This window comes from Notamacropus eugenii, chromosome 1 (assembly GCF_028372415.1).
Source record: "Notamacropus eugenii isolate mMacEug1 chromosome 1, mMacEug1.pri_v2, whole genome shotgun sequence".
NCBI classification, from domain to species: Eukaryota; Metazoa; Chordata; class Mammalia; order Diprotodontia; family Macropodidae; genus Notamacropus; species Notamacropus eugenii.
Window position 1 is genome coordinate 260,406,363 of NC_092872.1, and position 17,778 is coordinate 260,424,140.

General features: G+C 39.2%; 1 protein-coding gene and 1 long non-coding RNA gene across 4 annotated transcripts in view; one reads left to right on the forward strand and one right to left on the reverse strand.

Moving 5' to 3' along the window:
• Nucleotides 1–17,749, forward strand: part of LOC140517480 (uncharacterized) — a 38,122-nt gene extending 20,373 nt beyond the window's left edge. The window contains exon 4 of the long non-coding RNA XR_011971598.1: nt 17,019–17,749. This is a non-coding gene — a long non-coding RNA (uncharacterized lncRNA). The remainder of the gene's footprint in view (nt 1–17,018) is intronic.
• The window catches only part of TET1 (tet methylcytosine dioxygenase 1), a 172,011-nt gene that overhangs the window by 70,511 nt on the left and 83,722 nt on the right, over nt 1–17,778 (reverse strand). The window lies entirely within an intron of this gene.

The window sequence follows — 17,778 nt, forward strand, 5'->3', positions numbered from 1 at the left end:
GAGTCCAGGAAAGGTCAACTGCAGAAGGTAGGATTTGAGTTTAGTCTTGGAGAAAACCAGGGGAGAAAACCAGAGGACCTCTCCTGAGGTCAGGAGAGACAGCATTCCAGGCAGGGGGGACAGCCAGAGCAAAGACCTGGAGTCCAGAGATGGAGGGTTGTGGATAAGAGACAGAAATAAGTGTTATTTGATCAGAGGTAAGTACAAGACTGAAAAAACTTTCCATCCTGATTTACAGACATTCCCTCTCATGGGATCCTGATGTAGTGGGAAGAAACTAGACTTAAAGTTAGAGGTTGTGTATGTGTGTGTGTCTGTGTATCTGTGTGTGTACATGTGTATGCATGCACACACATGCACATGGACAACTTCTATTTTCATATAAAGTATTGTTTCTCTTCTTCAGTGCTGCCATCTGATGGGATGGCGGCTTTAAGGATTGTTCCACAAGAACCACTAAATCCCCATGCTGGTCTGCACACTACATAATTGTTCTATTGGAAACATGCTATTTTGGTTTGCTGTGTCAGATTTACTACTTTGACAACTGTTGGCATGTGTTGGCACTTCAAGTAACCCCAAATATTGGAGTCATTCATAAGCTGGTGATGTTATTACTTAACTACCATTTGTACCAATTTTGGTACAACCTTTTAATTGTTAATAAGTTCTCATCCAAACCATTTGTCATAGTCAAAAAAAAATGCCAATTTTCAAGTACCACATAATGGACACACTACATTTTGCATGTTGTCATTAATCATTTTAAATCAAAGGCCACAATTAAGTTCTTTCACACCGGATTTAGGGCAATCCAAAATGTTTAAAGGTAGCCCTAAGTAAATTACATGGAAGAAGCTATCAAAAACATAAAAGGAAAAATGCAAAACAAAAAAGAAAAGTTGAATAATAGCTTTCATTTATATCACACTTTAAGGTTTGCAAAGTATTATCTCAATGATTTCCATAACAACCTCAGGAAGTAGATACTATCCTCATTTTACAGATGAAGAAACTGAGACCAAGAGAGGTTAAATGATTTGCCCAGGATCCCCCAGTAAGTGTGTGAAGCAGGATATGAACTCAGAGTTTCTAGAATCCACATCCAGTCGCTCTATCCACTATGCTGCCCACCTGCTAAATAATTATGCACCTTTATACTAATCTTAAGAAAACAATGCTCTAAATTGAAAAATCCCAGGACCATCATAGTTAAAATCCAGAGTTTTAGTGGTCAAAGGAAGAACACAACAAGAATCCGGAAAGAAAGAATTCAAGCACCAAGGAGCCAGAGTCAGGATCACTACAAAGGAGCAGGAACCTTAGGATATGATATTCCAGAAGGCAAATGATAGAGGCCTCTAGCCAAGAATAACTCAATCAGAGAAACTGAGTCTAACACTACAGAGAGAAAAGAGGACCTTTAATAGAGGACTGGGGTCAGAGCTGGCACTTGAGCAGGTCCTGATTTCAACATGAAGAGTTCTTTCCTTGCAGAGCAGCACTAGACAACTGGGGCACTTTGAGATTCTTCTGAGCATTTCCACATGTCATATTAGTTACTTGATCTTGACAGTAATCAGGGCAGGTCGTATATGATGACATGACTTGCACTTGACTTTGTTTTGAGTGAGGGAGGGCTGTGCAGGTCACCAGCCTCACTTCTCCTCCAGAGCCATCTGAATCCAGTGACCAGATATTCACCAGGATGACTGGAGAAGACCCAGGATGAGGCAATTGGGGTTAAGTGACATGCCCAAGGTCACACAACTAGTGAGTGTCAAGTGTCTGAGGTGAGATTTGAACTCAGGTCCTTCTGACTCCTGCACTACACTCATCACAGAGATCAGAAAACAAGACACAGTTCAAATGAATCTGTTTCGATCTGACAAACCTTTATTACACACTTACTTTGAGCTCCACAGAGAAAGACAAAACAATATCTACCCTCAAGGCTCTTGTATTCTTTTGGGGAGAATTAATATGAGAAAGATCAAAAGCCCGGAAATGGGAGTCAGAAATAAAGAGCTCTGCCACTGAGCCGGACATTTTCCCCAAGGACCCTTGATTTCTTCATCCAGTCTCCATCAAGAAGAGGCTGTACTGGATTGCCTCTAAGGCCCTCTGTAGCAATAACAACTTAATAATAATTTTAAATGAATCCTTGATCATGTTATTTCATGTATTCTCCGCTTATATAAACCCAATATTAAAACAATCCAAGTATACAAAACATCTAAAGTAAAACAAGCATTCATGAAGTGCCTACTATGTACCAGGCACAGTAATTTTCATACAAAAAGATTCATGATGGAGTTATTTTAAATGGCAAACATGATTAGCACATTTAAAACATAATTTTGATAAAGTCCTCTCTGAAAAAAAAAAAAACCTCACAAAACATAAGTTATGCAATTATTCTTCCCAAGAACAAGCAAGTCTCCATTATTTACATAAATACATTGGAACAGTAATCCAAAAAAAAATGCTAATGTAAATAAACTAAAACTCTCTTTCATTAACATGGGCAAGGGAAAATGTAGCTACAGGAGAAACCATGCTGAACACATGCATGCCACAGTCACAACTTGACTAAATGGCACAAAACTCTAATGACATAGACCAGGCATGGTAGAAGTTCAAATATTTAAAAGATATCTAAATGCCCTGTTCAAGGCACTGTACATGGCACTGGAAGAGATAAAGTTTGGAAAAGACATAGCTCTGGCTCTGTCTTCAAATTTTGAGCCTGTAGGAGAAAAAGAAAAATTCTAAGATAATTCTATTACATCATATGTGAGGCCTGAGGAATAAGGGGACAGACTTTCTGGAGGAGATGCATTTGACTTAGGCTTTTAACGACTAGGAAGGTATTCAACTGGAAAGGACAGGGAAGGGGAGTACACTAAAGTTTCATTTGGGAATGACCCAAAGCAAGGGGAAATGCGGAGTGTATTCAGGGAGCAAAGTAGTTCAGGTTTGCTGAAGCATGGAAAATAGCCTTAAGATATGTCTGGAAAGATATGGGAGCCAGATTGCAGAGGGGGTTGATGCCAAGTTAAGAAATCCAAACAAAAGGGAGCCACAATATTTCTGAGCAAGAAAGTTTTTTTCAAAGAAACAATGGTAGGTTCCAAGTCTCTTAGCAGGTCAGTACCAAGTTTGGTAATCAAATGCTAAGACATTAAGAATGATTAAGTGGGCATCATCAAGAGTTGCCTGCATATCCTGTCCTATCCTTTCCTTTCCCTTCCCTTCTTTCCTTTCAGCAATTAAATGACTTGCCCAAGGTCACCCAGCCAGTAAATGGTTGAAGTCACGTTTCAACTCAGGTCCTTCTGACTTTAGGGCCAGTGCTCTAGCTGCCTCTGTATGTACTTTTGTAATTGGTATTTTAAGGCAATCTCATTTAAGGAATTAATGACAATAATGATAAAGAAGATGATGGTGATGACATATAACCTGAATCCTATATAGGGCTTTTTTGAGTTTACAGCACTTTAGCCTCTTCCTTAACTCTCATCATTATTCTCTGAAATAGTTCAGAGACACTTGAAAAGGAAAATAAAAATAACCTCATTGGGTGATTGTTTTTTAAGCCTCACACTTTTACCTCAAGAAATGACATCCTGTTTTAATGGGGACTTAGTAAGGTTATAGATATTTTAAAACCAACCAAAAAATACAAGTGTAAGCTGGTACATCCTTTAGAAAGTGCATGAGAAACTACTGGTTGCCCTCATAATTAACTGAACACTATCTTGTCCAAGGAACACAGTCATGAGTGGGTAATGAGTCGGTGGTGAAGTCCTTGCTACAATTAGAACAATCCAGAAGTGACTGCTAAGGGGGAAATAAAGCTATGAGGGCACAATTCCCTGGAGGAGACTTAGGATAGCTATTACCTAGTGTTGATGGCCATCTGGCAAAGAAACATTTCTAGGAAACAGCATAACCATGCAAAAAGCAATTTCAGAAAAGTCCTACCCCACCCCTGGTTAGAAACTCCTTCTTGGCTCTTTTAATAAGGAAATCATTTCATCTAAGTATCCCTGTTAAAAAACAAAAACAAAAACAGAAGCTAGTTCCTTTCTCTGCGGAAAGGAAAACAAGGCACAAAGATAGGAATCAGTGAGATTTGTGGCTTGCCCCCAGAAGCTTAAATGAATACATAAAGGAAAACTAGATTTGTCAGTTTCGTTCAATGCACTATTTCATGAATAGCGCTATGGCAAAAGTTTGCATTAAGTGAAGCTAGGTGGCGCCATAGTGCACAGAGTGCTGGTCCTGGAGTTCAAATCTGACCTCAGACACACTACCTGTGAGACCCTGGACAAGTCACTTAACTGTTTGCCTCAGTTTTCTTGTCTGTAAAATGAACTGGCGAAAGAAAAGCAAACTATTCCAGTATCTTTACTAAGAATATCCCAAGTGAAATATGTTTAATATGATTGTACATGTACAGCCTATATCAGAGTGCTTGCTGTCTTAGGTAGGGGGAGGAAAGGGAAGAAGGGAGAAAAACATTTGGAACCCAAAATCTTATAAAAGTGAATGTTGAACACTGTCTTTACATGTAATTGGAAAAAATAAAATAATATTAAGTGGAAAAAAAGAAGATGATTTGACATAAAAACATAAAATTTCACTTCACAGTTTACTTTTTTAAAAAAAACACTGTTATAAAGGCTACACATCATTTTCAAAGCTAAAAAAAATCCCAAATAGTCATAAAGAGTCAAACATGATTGAAAATGATTGAACAACAAAAAATGGCAAAATAGATAGAGCTTGGTTTATTTGGTATAACTCTGTGTCTCATTAGTTAGCTATTATGGTGAGAGAATTATAGACTAGATGACCAAAGGAGAGAGATTATCACCCAATAAAACATACTAAAAGAAAGAAACATTTAAAGAAAGAGAAAATTCATTTCTTAGACTTTTAATACTATAAAAAAGCACGTAACAATCAAAATTTTAATCAACCAAATATTTGCTGAATGTATTCCACATACTTAGCACTGAATTGAATGCTGTAAGGATGAGGTTTGCTTCCTACCCTCAAGAAACATACAATCTTATTGGGGAGGCATGAATAATACTTTCTGGTTTGGTCCAGACTTGTAATTTAATTGGTGTAGGGAACTCTACTGGAGAAGGAAATGGCAGACCACTCCAGTATCTTTGCCAAGAAAACCTCAAATAGGGTCACTAAGAGTCAGACATGACTTAAAACGACTGAACGAAGGGAACTCCATTTGGCAAGGGTGAGACTTGGGTCTCAAAAGGCCTTGGAGAGTTGCCTTGGGCACTGTTAGGTAAATTAGTGACTTCCCAGAGGTCTAGCATAAGTCAGAGCAAAGCCTGGAAGCATCTTTCAGAATTCGAGGCCAGCCCTGCCTCCACCCAGTGTAGCTCGCAGTCTCTCATGAAACAGTTTCAAATTGTTGGATACTGTTCCAACTGTATAGATAGTAGAAAAGCCCAAGTAGTATAGACCAAAGTTTTAAACCTGGGTTGATTGCTCCCTCCAAATCATATTAGTCTTTTCTCTATTATTCAGAAAATAATGTACAATGAAGAATAATTACTTGTGAAGACAAACAGACTTCAAGATAATCGTAATAAAAGCAGTTTACTGACAGAGGTTGCAGGGGAGTGTGGTATAATGGTTAGAGCTGGCCTTGAAGTCAGGAAGACCTGGGTTCAAATCCTGTCTTTCATACATAATTGCTCACTATGGGTCCCTCGGCAAGGGCCAAGGTTCTCTCCAAGACTTTACATTATGAAACAGCTACAGGTCTGCACTGGTCGAGGGAGTTTCTCCACTGGAGAGCCTCCCTTGCTGAAAAAAAAATCACAAGAAACAAACTGAGATTTGATTTGAAACTGCAGCAAAAACCAGAAAAACCTCTGACTTCCTGGATGTGGCCTTTCTTGTTACAAGTTCTGCCTCCTGGGTCCTTGGATCTTGCCTCTTTCCTGAAGCACCCCAGATCTGGCTTTCAAATTCCATGCCCAAAGAAGCCTCATTAATTGGTGGCCCCTGCCTGTGATATCAGATGTAGGAAACCAACCGGACATGGCTGAACAAAAGCTCACCTCTCCCTCTAGTATGTCCGGCCTTATCCTGCACAGCCGTCCTTGAGGTATGCCTGCACCAAACTGGGAGGAAAGGCCAGGGCTCAGGTTAACCTGGGTATGGGTAGAGGTTACCATTTGCTGGATCGTAAATTCTCACCCTCTTACTTAAAGATTATCTTTCCCAGGCCCAGATGTCACCCTGATGGCTAAGTTGGAAATAGAGCCTCCAAAGACCTGGTAATATTCTTATTTATATGGTGACTGTGACCTCGAGATATGTTTGCTCCCTGAGGCCTACCCAACCACCATGCATATCTCAAATTAAATACCTCCAACTGTACAAATTAGAATCTGCCAAAGAAAGGCCTATTGCTTCAGTGCCACTGACTTCCGGAAACGAAAGAGTTCTAGAAATGGAGCTCCAGAGGAAATCACTGAAGACTAAACCAACCAAAGAAGGTTCACAGAGGAGGAAGGAGAGTTAGTGCTTAAAAGGACAAGACTTAGAAAGGAAGGAGGGGGGAAAATAAGCATTTATGTAGTACCTACTATGTGCTAAGCACTTACCAAATATCTCATTTGATCCTCACAACAACCCTGTGAGGTCCCCATGTTACAGCTGAGAAAACAGAGGTTAAGTGACTTATCCAAGGTCATACAGCTAGGATTTGAACTCAGGTCTTCCTGTCCTTAGGCCAAGTGATCTATCTACTGCATCACCTAAGGAAGATATGCCTCAGATATGGAAGCAAGAATGAGAATCGAATGTTCTTCATAATGTAAAGAAGCCACTTTAAACAGAGTAAAGGTTACCTGTTTGAACAAGTTTGGAAATAGTTCTTCTCTGAGCTAGCAGTAACCAAAAGCAATCTCCCTTCCCGCCTATGTCTTTATTCCTAGGATGTATAATGGTGTAAGGAGGGCACTAGACAATAATTCCAGTCCTTATGAACCTGGCAGAGTCACTGGTGTGCTTAGCTGATGCAGTTCTCTATCCCGAAGAGGCTGGAAAGACTGCTTCCAGCGAAGTCACAATGGTGCACTCTGTACCTACATCCAGGCTGGGAAGCCTCTTTGACCAGCATCAGCCACACAGCCAGAACTGGAGGAGGCTTCAAAAGACCCAAGTTGGTCTCATCTTCTCGTGGATTTGGTCTCTTTTCTTCAGCTAACTTCTTCATGCCAGACAACATCCACTGAAAGCCAATAGGACAAGGGGAGCAGCCTCAAGCCTTCCCCACTTCTGAGGTGGACAGGTGGCCTTGGGAAGATGGGTCTTGATTTTTGCCTGTTGCATCATTTTTTTCATTTTCAAAGGAATCTGAGGCTATGACCTGATGAATGTTGACAATTCAGTAGAACAAGCTATCTATTTAGCAGGTCTCAAGTCCTTGCTAGCCTGTGCAGGGAACCCAACACTGAGGTCCTGAAACACTCATCCCCCAGGAATGCAATATTTGTACAAAGACTTGGTTGGATGAAGGTTATGTAGTCACTTGGCTAAGAGTAGGCCACTCTCTTCGGAGAGGAGATGGCATAGGGGAGTGTGCCTCCAAGGTGCTGGAGAGGAAATGTTTGTACTTTTCTGCTTCTATATCTTTGAAGTAAATATCCTTTTTAAATACTGATTGATATTAATTGGGTAAATGAAATTAGGGTACTTGTGACTAAAAATGGGGAAGAAGGTTTGTGCCAATGGCATTAGAGAAGAGCCACCCTACTTCCTAGGAAGTTCGGGAAATAGAAGCTTGGCTCTGAGATGGTAAGGCCAAGGCATATTCAGTACAGATGGGCAATTCTAGAGATGCTACCGGATGTAATTGTGGCAGAGAGAAGACACTGAGGGCAGCTAGATGGTGCAGTGGATGGAGTATTGGACCTGAAGTCAAAGAAGATTCACCTTCCTGAGTTCAAATCTGGTCTCCAACACTTACTAGCTATGTGATCCTGGGCAAGTCACTTAACCCTGTTTGCCTCAGTTTCCTCATCTGTCAAATGAGCTGGAGAGGAAAGAGAAGAGTACTCCATCATCTCTGCCAAGAAAACCCTTTGTACATAGTTGTTTGCATATTGTCTTCCCCATTAGACTGTAAGCTACCTGAAAGCCCAGACTGCTTGGGCGCTCCCCTCCCTTTTTTGTATCTCCAGCATTTAGCACAGTGCCTGGTAAATAGTAGGTGCTTAATAATTGTTTGATGACTTGACTTGAAGAAAAAATGTGGGTTGAAAAATAGTTGTTCAGTAGAAGTATAGTTGGCTGAACAATCATCTCCAGTATTAATGGATCAGTGTCAACTGGAAGTGTGCCACGTAGCTGTATCCTTGTCCTGGCCAACACTTTCATCAGACTTGAAAACCTGGAAGGCACATATCACATTTACATATGACACATTAACTATCTCTTCTAGCTTCATTAGATGACAAAATTAGCATGCAAAAAAATGGCAGAAAAATGGTGGTTATAAAATTGAATAGAGATGAATGAACAGTTCTAAATTTAGGTGCAAAAAACCCAACTCACAAAGCAGAGGGTAAAAGAGATCTTGTTTAATTTCAATTCATGCTAAAAAGGTAATGCAATACTTAACTAATGGGCTTAAAGTACAATGTGAGTCAATAGTGTGATGTGGTTTCTAAAAAAAAAAGTTAATGCTATTTTTAAAAGACTGGGATAAAAGAAGAATGGTATACAGCACAAGTGAGATAATATTCCCACCATGCTTTGGACTTGTTTCCAAATCCACAATATTATATGCAACTAGGCATCTCATTTTAAAGCAGAGGCTTAAAATGTGACCATAATTTGAAATACTCAGAGAAAGAGGATCAGGATGGGGAACGAGCCTGTCATCAACCCTCTTAGAAAGGGTTGAAAGAAATGTTTAGCCCCAGTTAAGACACAGAGGCATGAGGGACAGGACAGCTTTTTTCAGTTATCTGTCATATGAAAAAGAAAAGCAAATCTCTGTTGTTCCATAGAAAGAAATTAAGGACAAAGGGTAAAAGCTCTAAGTGGCTGAATTTAGGCACAGAATAGGAAAACAAACAAACAAACGAAAAACCTTGCTAATAGTAAAAGATATTTTTAATGGAGTTTCCTGTTACTGAAAGTATTAAAGTGGTTAGATAACTAACTTTTGGGAATACTGTAGATTAAATCTTTATATGAGATGAGAGGTTAAACTGCAACCTAAAGTTCCTAAGGTCCTAGAAGTCTTTCTTCTTTTCTTTCCTATTACTTTTCTTTTTCCCTTTTCCAGCGCTGATACCTTAGATTAATCAGTAGTACATACAGAAATAAATGGATCTCACTGCTTCCAGTCATGAATAGGTTAGACATATAAATAAATAAAGAGCTTGCCAATTCCTGTCCCAAATATTAAGTAGAACTTATAAGAGAAAGGGGGGTTACAAAGCAGAATATTTGGGTTTGAATCTGACTCTTCTATTTATTACCTCTTGTGAGATTTACTCACTTTGGAAAAATGACTTAACCTCTCTAGGACTCCGTTTCCTCATCTGCAAAATGAGGGCTTCAGCTGGATGGTCTGGAAAGTCCCTTCTGGCTCTAAATCCTATTAATCCCATGACATCAAAATAGTTCACCTCCTTGATCTCTGACTCCAGGATCTCTGGCAGGAGTTCTGCAGTTATCTGTTCCAGGTTTCTGCTGCCTTTTAAGCTAGAGCAGCTCGGGCTTATCTGTCTTGTCTTTACTGATTTGCCCAAAGGGGTCTTATTGGCCTTTCAAAAATGTCTTCTAACTAAACTTAGTTTTATTTTCAACCTGGTCTTATTGTAAGGGAACTTTTCATTCCTCTAGGGTAGATTTTACAAAGCAGACAGGACCATCTCTGTCTACTTCCACTTAACCTGAATTCAACTTAGAGATATATAATTGTTTGCATGTTGCCTCCCCAAATAGAATGAGTTCCTTGATACCAAAGATTATTTTTGTCCTTCATTTTATCCCTAGTGCATACTTAACACAGTGCCATCACCTAGGAAATGCTTAATACATGTTTGTTGACTTGATTACAACTTGTACCACAACACCCACTCCTGGTGGACAGAGACTAGGCCAATATTCTTAGGATTGGTAGGGACCCTAGAAAAACACAAAAATAGAGAACTAGGAAGGTGACTTATGATTTAAGGAGGATCTGACAAGCTTTACCTTTGGAGTAAATAGAACTGTCAGAGGGGGATGATGACTGTAGAGTAAGTGGCCTTAGGTCTTGGGGTATCTATCTTCTTTAGGTTCTTATTTCTGGCTAGAAATTTGGTTTATGTGGGATTCTAGGATCCTTGATGTAAGACTTTTTTAAGTTCTCTGAGGACAAGAATGATGCCTTATTCATCTTTGAATCTCCCCCTTGTGATACTGAGCGCTTGTTTTATGTAAGATAGCATGCAGTGTTTGTTGAACTGCTCATCAGTGTCTAGAAAGGAGCAACTGTTCCAGATGAGGAATTTTGAGGAGGCTCCAAATGCCACCGAATCTGCTAACTGGACAGATGGCAAGAGCCCTCCTCGCAGATCCCAGAAGACTCTGCAGGCAACAATTCAAAATATTTTAGAAAACAAACCTCCCTTCTGGAGTCCTCAGTCTAGGGGGGAGGGAGGAGAATAGCATTTAAATAGCAACCACTACGGGCCAGCTACTGTGCAAAGCACTTTATAGTTACTACCTAATTTAATACGGAGAATATATATACCAATAGTCACTTGAACTCCACATCTGGCCACCAGCCATCAGAGCACTCCACACTTCTGTGGAAAGTAATTCCCTAGACATTAGCAGGGAATGCAAGCTGTAAAAAAACTCATCAAGTTGCCAAAACAGACATGTACAGGGTCCTTAATCAGAGGACTGTTGTTGACCTCTTGGATATTGATGGATGAATGGAAAGAAAGAAGGAAGGAAGTAGGGAGGGAAGAAAGAAATATTTGAGGAAGAAACTGAAGGAAAAAATATGCCAGGCACTGGGCTAAGTGTAAAAAAATATATATATTTATATGTATATTTATATATATTTAATTTGATGCTCATAACTACCTAGGAGGTAGGTACTGTTATTATCCACTTTACAGATGGGGAAAGTGTGGCAAAGAAAGGTTAAGTGACTTTCCCAGGGTCACATAGCTAGTAAGTAGCTAAGGTTGCATGTGAACTCAAGTCTTCCTGACTCTAGGTCCAGCTCTCTAACCATTTCACAAACTAGGTGCCTTATATAGAAAGAAATAGATAAAAGTTACTTAAATTGAGATATGGCTATCAAGTAGCTGCAGAGGAAAAAGGAAAAAATGTTACTGAAGCTTCACAGAGGTAGGGACTGCCAGATGTATAACTTTCAAATTTTCATGAATAGTAAGACTAAATAATCCAAAAATTATTTCCACTAATATTGAAATACATGAAGGTAATTTTTTTCCCCTTTTGGGAGGAGGATGAGGAATAAAAGGGAGGAGATTTATTTTCCTAACCGTGTTGTGTTTAATTTAGGATTCCAAATTCTACTACTGAGTGCCTGTGAAACCAAACCTAGGGCAAATTCCTTGACCTCTTTGGGACTCAGTTTCATCAGCTGTAAGGTGAAGAAGCTAGGTTAGATTATCTCTCTTAGGTCACTTCCAAATTTCATTCTTATGAAACTGAGGCTCACTCAGTAACTCAGCAAGTTTTTATTAAGCAGCAGGTGTTGTGCTCATGATAAAATACTAAGGAAACAATCCCTTATCCCAAGGAGCTGAAGTGACTTTCCCAAGGTCATAAAGGCAGATATACTGGGAATCCAACTTAGATCTTCTGGCTCTAAATCCCATGGGCTTTCTTCTCTATGGCACTGCCAGGACTCCCGCCCATAATGAAGAGGGTAAGAAAAAACCCCATGCCTACAACCAGGTTTGGTGACCCATGGAATAAATAATCTTGAAGTAATGCCTTGAAGTTCTACAATTTCAGGGTTCAAAATAGAATCACCATCAATCCTTGTGACAAGCCTTTGATAACAATCTCCATCATAATAAATAATTTACACTCAACATCACTCAAACTCTAGGACATCTAACAATTTTTTCATCATGTCAATTTTTCAGGCAACCTAGGGATTCTATCCTAGTTTTCAATATTGAAATTAGAGTCATCAGCCTGGCATTCTAGACTCCTGTGTATTTCCAAATTAAATTAGGATTCTTCCTCCATATAGGTCCCTCCATTCTGCCAGGCTGGTCTTCCTACAATCTCTTCTATGGCTCTAGGTACCAGGACTGGTCATTTTTTAGGTGATTTTTCCTTTAGACATGGCCTGAGCTGACAATGTCAGTTCTAAGGCCTATATAATGGTCATTTAACTCCATTTGTCTATCCTGTGAGTTTCTCCTTGAACAGGACTCACGCCCTGCACTAGAGAGCCCAGCTATGATCTCTCCTTCATTCCTTGGAGACTTTTCATAGTACCATGAAAATTGCAGCAGCCTAGTCTTGAGGTAGAAACAGTACACTATGTCGTCTCAACACATAAATATAATAATGGTAATAGCATTCATATCATACTTTAAAGTTTGTAAAGCAGATTTCATATATATGTGTATATATATATATATAGAGAGAGAGAGAGAGAGAGATGTGTATATATAGAGAGATGTATATATACACACACACACACACACACACACACACATACACATATATACATACACACACTAAGATTTGGGTCTAAGGTTGTATTAGAACTTAGGTCTTCCGGACTCCAAGAGTGTGGCTCTATCCATTACACCACCTAGCTGCCCTTTCTCTTCAGTTTACAGTCTTATGGAGCACCCAAAGGCTCAGAGAGGATAAGGGACTTGCCCAGGGCTACAAAGCCAATAGGGTGTTAAAGCCAAGATGTGAACACCTAGGGTTTCATAATTTCCACTCCATACGGTATTCCATGTTGCTTTTCCAAAAATACACTGCACTACAACAAAGTATACATATATAATATGTATATGTATATATGTAATATGTATATAAAATAATATATTGTTATATAATAGTACATTATTAATAACATTATTATAAGAGCTCATTAAGCCCTGGGTATGATAATCTAGTGTGCAATCCAGGAATGGAAGGCAACACTGATATAAATATATCCACAAGTCACAAAACAGATCCTCACACTTAAACTTAAATGCAGATAATTAAAACAACAACAACAACAAAACTCCATAGCTTAGTTCAGTGGGCTAAAGAACAGGTTGGGCTTCAGGAACTATAAATCTGAAACCTGACTCTGCCAATAGCTCCCTGTGGGACTTCAAAAAGGTCACATTCATTTTCTGGACCTGTTTTCTCTTGCTTTCCATTGAAAGAAAACATCAAAACTGCATGGTATTCATGAGAGAATAACTAGTGAATATTCTTATAATATATTTGGGAGGAAAAAGTGCTGCAGAGAAACCAAATTACCATTTCCAGAACCAAGCTCCTGGGCAGGAGCATTTGGCCTACAGAATGGAACTGCTGCTCTCAGACTCCTCAAGGCTCTTGTAATCCTAGGAAAAGGACCTTTGGGAATCTTTAATGGGAGTAATTAGTCTGAGCCTTAGCTTTGCATCTGGTCTGAAAGGCGCCATTGACAAATGCATGATTTGTCCCTAAACCTAACATTCGATACACTGTTTATACGAGGGTAAATGTTTCTTAGAAATGTCTGTTGTAATTAGTGCTGGCTCAGTCTCCAAGTTGGGCTTTAAAGCACCCCCATAGCAGAGAAATCTTCAGGTACCTACATGGAGATAGATGTCAGATTCTCTTGTCATCTGCTTCCCTCCTGCTACGAACCACCCAAACAAGACTCCTGTTGTGTTAGTACTCACTCATCTCCTGACTCCTTGACTTTTCAAGTGAAAAGGAAATGGAAAAAGCATTCCTATAGCGTGCCTACTGTGTGCCAGGCACTGAGCTATGCACATTATAATTATCTCATTTGATCCTCCCAACAACTTTGGGAGAGAGGTGCTATTAATGATCCATTTTACAATCGAAGAAACTGAAGCAAACAGAAGTGAAGTGACTTGCCCAGGGTCACACAGTGAAGATCTCAGGTCTTCTTGGCTGCAGGCCTAGTGCTCTACCTGTGTGCCACTTCACTGCTTCTACAATCCGTTTGCCACACTCCTTCCTAGACTTCCTAAGCTGCTTTAAGATTTAGCTTATGTCTCATGGGAAGGGAAAGGACCATAAGAAAATAGAAGTAATGGGGGACAGGATAGGATGGAGGGAAATATAGTTAGTCCTATACAACACAACTAGTATGGAAATCATTTGCAAAACTAAACAGATATGGCCTATATTGAACTGCCTGTCTTCCAAGGGGAAGGGGTGGAGAGGGAGGGAGCTAAAGAAGTTGGAACTCAAAGTGTTAGGACCAAATGTAATGTTCTTACCACTGGGTAACAAGAAATACAGGTTAAGGGGTCAAGAAAGCTATCTGGCCTTACAGGACAAAAGAGAAGATGGAGACAAGGGCAGGGAGGGAGGATAGAGGAGAGAGCAGATAGGTCACAGGGGCAATTAGAAAGCTTGGGTCTGGGGGGGGAGGGGATAAAAGGGGAGAAAATTTGTAACCCAAAATTGTGTGAAAATAAATGTTAAAAGTTAAATAAAAAAAAAAAAAGATTTAGCTTGTGTCACATCTTAGACAGGTCTTTTCTGATTTCCCTAAGGTATTTGTTCTCTATCCCTCTTCAAATAATCATATATGAACTTGTCTGTTGACATACTGTACTCCCCACTTTCTCTCTCTGAAATGGAAACTCCTTGAAGCAGATTCTCCTTTGGCTGGTGACCTCACATACTTTCCTTTTCCATAGTAGGACTACACAATGCTTCAGGACAGAATGGAAGAACATTTTCCAGCTGGGGGCCTTTTGGTGCTCTTGGCCTCTCCTAAACATGCCCCAACCTTTCACCAACTCCAACAGAACAAATGAAAAACCCTGAATCTATAAAGAGAAATGTACATGGATTCAGTATGCTGAGCCTTCTTTCTGAACTGTGCTTCCTCAAAGGCCTGGAAAAGAATCAAGTAAGTGGTGGCTGAGAAAGAACTGATTAACACAATAAACACCCATCCACAAATGAACAATATATTATGGCATCAACAAAAGCAATGAACTTAAGCTGATTACGGGTCTTCCTATTACTTCTCATACATAGATTTTGTTTCAATTCAATGCAATAAATAAATATTCATTAAGTACCTACTAAGTGCAAGACCCTGAAGAAAATCAAAAGAAAAGATACAACATATACCCAATTTTCAAGGAGCTTACAAACTAATGTGAAAAAGGCGGGAGAAGGAATGCATGGACACAGAAGGGACATGAACAGGCAGTTTTCAAAAGAAGAAATCAAAGTTCTCTATGGTCATGTGAAAAAATGCTCTAAATCACTAATAATTAGAGAAATGCAAATTAAAAAACTCTGAGGTACCACCTCACACAAGTCAGATTGGTTAATGTGAAAGAAAAGGAAAATAACAAATGTTGGAGAGGATGTGGAAAAATTGCGACACTAATGCACTGCTGGTGGAGTTGTGAATTGATCCAACCATTCTGGAAGGCAATTTGTAACGATGCCCAAAGGGCTATCAAACCGCATATACTCAAAAAGAAAAAGATTTATATGTATAAAAATATTTATAGCAGCTCTTTTTGTGGTGGTGAAGAACTGGAAATTGAGAGGATGCTCAACAGATGGGGAATGGTTGAACAAGTTGTGGCATATGATTGAAATAGAATACTATTGTGCTATAAGAAATGATGAGGAGGAGGATTTCAGAAAAGCCTGGAAAGACTTATATGAATTGATACAAAATGAAATGAGCAGAACCAGGAGAACATTGTACACAGTCATAGCAACATTATATAATGATCAACTGCGAAAGACTTAGCTCTTCTCAGCAACACAATGATCCAAAACAATTCCAAAGGACTTATGATGAAAAATGCTATCCACCTCCAGAGAAAGAATTGATGGAGTCTAAATGCAGATCAAAGCACATTATTTTTCACTTTATTTTTTATTGAGATTTTTTGGTGTCTTCTTTCACAATGTAACTAATATGGAAATATGTTTTGCATGACTGCACATATATAGCCTATATAAAATTGCTTACTATCTCAGAGAGGAGGGACATCAGGGAAGGAGGGAGAACACTTGGAACTCAAAATTTTAAAAAATGGATGTTAAAAATTATTTATACATGTAATTGGGGAAAAAAATAAATGTTTTAAAAGAAAAAGGATACATGAACAGTCTTCTAATCTAGCCTAAATACCTCTACAATTCATAGCATTTCTAAGAAAATTACCCTCCAGATCTCAGTATGCAAACTTGATTGCATGCTGATTGCAGCAGCATCAGATTGCTTTTAGATCAGTCATTAATTTTAATCTGAACTAAGACCACAGATCTGTTCTAAATTTATGTCAGGAGATTATGTGTGAAATTGTATATCCCAAACCCCATAATTCACAGCACAACACAAAAGTAGCTGAAGAGAGATGGATTATGGGAGCAGAGCAGTAAAATATTATCAAGTGAAAGGAATAGAGGGGAGCCAGGTTATTCTTTCTTCAAACCCTGAATGATCCTCAGGTGATATTTGCAAGTGAAGCAGGAAATGCTTACAGATAACTTCCATTTTAACATGGGCAAAAACAAATCACTCCTAGTATAAAGATGAAGTGTAGGTACCCTTTTATTCAAATTAAGCAATTAGCCTGCATGGAATTCTTGGGTAAAACAGCTCAGAATGCTCTTCAGGCCAATGCTTCAGAAAAAGGAAGACTTAGGAGAATGTCTTTTATGAGTATTTTCAAAATATTTGAAAACTGGCTTGTGACAGAAAATGAATTTATTTTGTTTTGCTTTGGAAGGCACAGATGCAACCAATGGTTCAAAGTTCCAGTGACACAGATTTCAAGCTCAACATAATGACACATGAAAGAGTAGGACAGTTTTCACCCAAGGGATGTAAGTGCCCCATCCCTGGAAGTGTTCCAGAAGCAGAATCTAGATGACTATCTGTCAGAAATGTGGAAGGAAGAATTCCTGCACTGCAGAAGTCTGGACTAAGTGACACTCAATACTCTTTCCAACATAAAGACCCTTCAAAAATGAGCCAGGCTCACCCTCTACTTCGTATATATCATGTATGTTTCATATCTCTCCCTCCATAGAATGTTTGCTCTTTTATTAGTAATACCTTGATCATACCTGTCTTTGTATCATTAGCACTCAGTACAATGCCTAACACATGGTAAATGTTTAATAAATTCTATTGACTTAACAGTAAGCCACTATCATTTCTGTCTCATTATTTACATCCATACCTCTAGATCTTTCTCTTTAAAAATGATTATATATAAGTATGGAACATCACCATAATCACTTGTGGAGAGACAGCATGAAATAATGACTAGGACTCTAGTCTAGAAACAAGGAAGGCCCAGGGGTTCAAGACCCACCTCTGACGAGTGTGAGTTGTGTGACCCTGGGCGAGTTACTTAACCTCTCATTACTCTAGGCAGTTCATAGAAGGTGCTGACTGGCCTAGGTAGAATTTCCTTCCTGAGGAGTCCTTTTATTCAATAAAATCACAGGTCCAGACCCTAGCCCTGTAACCAGTTACACTTT